A 5,000-nucleotide genomic window follows, 5' to 3' on the forward strand; every position below is an offset into this window, starting at 1 on the left:
ATTTTTAACCAATCAGCGCGCGTATTTTCTTAGGACTGTTTTTTTAAATGTTCTTATTATTAACCAAGTGTTGACCTCCCAGATGACCAGGTGATCAAAATCTCACAATTTGCTGATGACACCACTATAATAACGAAAAATGTTGAATCTCTCAAACCCTATTTACAGATCTTGGATTGTTTTGGAATTATTTCTGGATTGAAATTAAATAAGAAGAAAACTAAAGTTATGGTGATCGGCTCTATGAAAGATAGTAATTTGAAAGTACTTGACTTTGAAACAACTAAAGAACCCATTAAAGTTCTTGGCGTCCATTTATCCTACAACAAAAGTAAATGTACTGAGAAAAATTTTTATGATAAGATCAACAAAATGAAAACAAAATTAAATTTATGGCTTTCAAGAGACCTCACAATATATGGCAACTCTTTACTGGTGAAAGCTTTAGGTATATCACAGCTAGTGTATGCAGCATCTATGCTGACCGTTCCAGAATCGGTTATTAAGACAGTTCAAGAGAATCTGTTCGCCTTTCTATGGAAAAACAGGAAAGACAAAATAAAAAGAATGGTTATGTATCAACCAGTAGCAGAAGGAGGAATTAATTTTGTTAATTTTTACATGGTCGTTAAATCATTACGCTTGGCTTGGATTGGTAGATTACTAGGCGAGTCTGACGATAAATGGAAGGTAATCCCTAATTACTCTTTTCGAAATTATGGTGGTTTATTATTTCTCCTTAAGTGTAATTATGATGTAAAACTTTTGAAAACAGATCTGCCACTCTTTTATCGAGAACTTCTTCAATATTTTCAAGATCTCAAAAATACAGCTAACATCTTTCCAAATGGCGAACTCATTCTTTGGAATAACAATTCAATAATTATAGATAATGCAACTTTATTTTGGAAATCGTGGTTTGAACGCGGAATTGTGACGATAAAGGATGTGCTAAATTCTAAGGGAAAGTTTCTATCATATGAAGAGTTCAGCAACAAGTTTAACATCACCACAAATTATATGCATTACTTTCAGCTAATTTCAGCCGTTCCATCTGAGTTGAAAAGGAGAGCAACTCAAACTTTTATACCTGCAGCTGATCTTTCTTCGACCTCCCCATCCATTCTTTCAAATCAAACTCTAATTAATCTGGCTGAAGCACGCTGCAAAAATTATTACCAATTGTTTAATAATCATACCCCTATTGTCCCGAGTGGTGTAAAAAAGTGGCAGAGTAAATTTCCTGAAAAACTTGGTGACTGGATTGGATGCTTTCAAGATATATATCACCTCACTAAGGACAATAAACTTCGCCAATTTTGTTTTCGTTTCTTACATAGAACAATTGTAACGAAGAAAGAACTTAAACTATATCATTTAGCCGAGGACAATAAATGTATATATTGCTTTAACGCGGATTCAATAGAACATACGTTTATTGATTGCAAGGAGTCTGTAAAACTTTATTCACAAATTATATCATGGTTCAATCATTCTCAAAGTACTGAGATAATACTTTCAAAAGAACAAATTGCTTTTCATGACACATGTCACGTGACTGATGTGCTGTCAGACCCTTAAAAACGCAAGCTAGATTTGCTCATCATCCTGGTCAAACAATATATCTATGCTTCTAAATATCTTCAGAAAGAATTGTCTCTAGATGAACTTGTAAATAAACTGATTGTTCAATGGAAACTAGAAAAATGTGCTTAAACGTAAAATCGCTTATCTAAAAAACACCACTTATGGGGTATTAAGTTGATTAATTAACAGAGTTATTACAATACAAGGTTAACGTAGTAAATCCAAAAATGTCTCAATTAATATCAATAATGTAGTGTTAAAAAATTGTAATACTTAAAGATAATGCATAGACCCCCCCTTTTTTTTGTATTTGTATATTTTTTTTTCTTGTTCTGTGTAGTTACTTAGCTGTCACGTTTTCTTTTTCTTTCATGTATGAGAAAAGTTATTGAACATTGTAAAACTTCAACAGTACATGTAAGTGTAATGTACGTGTGTTTTAGGTGTATTAATAAAGTGCTTCATTTAAAAAAAAAAAAAAAACAAGTGTGGGGGTTGGAGGCTTACTAGGACAATATCGGCTCGAGGTCTTGACAGTACGGACCGAGCGCAGCGAAGGTTTAGCGATATCGTTACTTACAGCTCAGATTAAAATTCCAGTTGTATTCGATCAAAGTATTCAAAGTATGCTCCTACGCTTTGGTCAGCCGTTTTGGTCATAAATAGGGTATGGTTTTAGCGCTGTAGTCTTGAACTGGGTATGTTTCTTAGAAGAAGCCACTTTACCATCATTATCAATAAGACCGTCAACAAAAGCCCTTCACAACTTATGTTTAGGGCAACTGTGCCAGCTGCAAGGATCATAAATGGGGTCTCGAATTTTTGGCCAGGTCATAAACAGGGTCGCAAAATTCGCAGATTTTAGTCATAAATAGGGAAGTGGGCCGCACACGCCCACCCAACTTTTCTGGAAGTCACCCCCGCGGGGGGGGGGGGGGGGCAATCTGTATGTGCAGTTTTTTTGTTGTTTTTAATTAATTTATCTTTATTGAGGGCAATCGTGATACCCCATGCTCGCGCATTGTCTGTCGTTTGCCAGAGAAGAGTGCCTCAGGTAGACAGATAAGAGTGTTGGATTATTCAGGAGAACAGCGATTTAGGATCCGCTGCTGTAGAAAATGGAGTTCCCCAACTTGTTAGAAAAAAACTTAGGCAGGGAACCGGTAGGTAGAATCCAGAGCGGTCTACAGAGCATGATTTTCCCAAACGAGGCATTTAATTTTTTTGACAAGTCTCTCTACATCAGATGAATGAAAGAAAACTACAGCATCTACTTTGCCAAAACTGTGTAAGGATATAAAAAATGGATATCTGTTCTTATTAGTCGATAAAGCCTGAGAAAACCGTTTTGGGATTATGATAACAAATCATCGCTACTCTTTGGAAGTCAAAAATGGCTGCCGACCGTCAGAATTTCGCGAGTCTCTTGTTGAGTGGACTTCTATTTAAAAAGTGGAAAAAAAAAAAATGATCCAAGAAGTTGACTAAAACGAACAGAACACTTAAAAATGGATGTTTGTAACTGTGCAGAAATGTTTGAAATCTAGTTGGGATCCACCGTTTCAAATTCCCTTTTTGCTATTTCTATACTTGTGAGTTTTGTATTACTATGTTGTAGTAATTTTTTTTCCTGACCTTTCCTTGATATGTGTTTTATATTTATGTTTTATTCAGGTCAAATATGGATGCGATTTTTTCAAGTGAGCAGGGAAAGGCAAGCACTCCCAAGCAACTGACAAAAGACAAGAATGACAGCAGGGAAGAAAATAAGGAAAGGAAACTCAGATTTCGACATCTGACAGGTGAAATGCTAGAAAACATCGTCGGATGAGTGAAGAACAAGAACTGTTTCAAAGGCAATACGAAGAAGCTGCTTTCAAAGTTTATGGAACACTTCCTGCTCGGAAAACTACCTTTTAGGTCAAAGTACGAAAGGAACAAGAACAAAAAGGCTAAAATTACAAATACCATTCCGTCTCTGGTCACCTCTGTGTAAATATACCATAACATAGCTTAATGTATCCTCACAGTAAACTAGTATTATGTATATATGTTATTATTAACCACCTGTGGGGGGTGGGGCCTTAATAGGACAATATCGGCTCGAGATCTTGACAGTACCGACCGCGCGCAGTTAAGTCCCAACGAAAAAGATTGTATTGTATTGTTATATCGTTACTTACAGCTCAGATTAAAATTCCAGTAGGATTCGATCAAAGTATCCAAAGTATGCTCCTCCGCTCAGCAAGGGTCGTAATGTAATGTGCGGACCCCGTCCCCGTCGTATTGAAGATGGAAAGCTCCCAATCTTGAAGTGCAAACCGATTTAAAGAGGAAATTTCGACTAAGGTGCTAATGAACAGATTGAAGCCAGGTTTTTATCATCTCTGTTCTTTTGTCGATAACATTGTTGTTGCATAACATTGTCCAAGTAGCTATAAATCCACGCAATGTAGCCTCCTGGATAAAACAGCTTGGCAATCTGTATGCCGAGTGTGTAGTTTTTTTTTGTTGTGTTTAATTAATTTATCTTTACGGGCAATCGTGATACCCCATGCTCGCGCATATACACACATACATACATACTTAATTTGATTAGCAGGTTATCACAAGAATGGTAGCTGATAGCTGATGTGGACGCACCCTTGAGGCCGCACTCCCGTAATGATTTGTACATGGTTACATATTAGATTTTTATACAGTTTCTCGACTCCTTCTACGAACACTTCAATTACCTATTTTTTAAACTTTATTTTTATGGGCTGCATTGAAGGAGAATGTGTTTTTGCTGTTTACTTACCCGTAGCCCTCGGACGTACATGCAAACTCATACCCCCACTGTCTAACAATGGCAGGGGACGGGGAAAGGAAGGGACCCCACCCCTAGTACTTTCGGTTGGGCACGCTATTTTGAAAAGTTGTACCTTTAATAGATAGCCTGTTATGTTGTCTACAAGATGATTTTTCGAGCCTTAGCTTGGCACAAGTAAAATAACGACAATTAAACAAAATGGACGAAATCACGTTTCTTGCTAAAAGGGTAAAGTTGACGTTTGCGTTGGAGTTCACTGGCCCATCTGAAAATTTGAGTTTACACCAACAGAAACAAAACCATGCAGTAAATAATATGGTGTACAATAACTTTCATGGTTAGTTGACGTTAAAAGGACAGATACCTTGAACGTGTTTTTCACAAAAACAACTACAACGCTGACTTTATTAGACGAAACATTTACCGACCTACTGAAACTGACGCTACGAACAGGAACCCAGCATGTACACCTATTACTACAGTGACTATACCTTACATTAAAGGCACTTCTGAGACCATCTCACGGATCCTACAGCCCTACAACATTCGTGTAGCCCACAAACCTACAACTATGTTACGACACTTACTGACCAACGTGAAA

The sequence above is a fragment of the Orbicella franksi genome, unplaced genomic scaffold (assembly GCF_964199315.1).
Source record: "Orbicella franksi unplaced genomic scaffold, jaOrbFran1.1 SCAFFOLD_44, whole genome shotgun sequence".
Classification (NCBI taxonomy): Eukaryota; Metazoa; Cnidaria; class Anthozoa; order Scleractinia; family Merulinidae; genus Orbicella; species Orbicella franksi.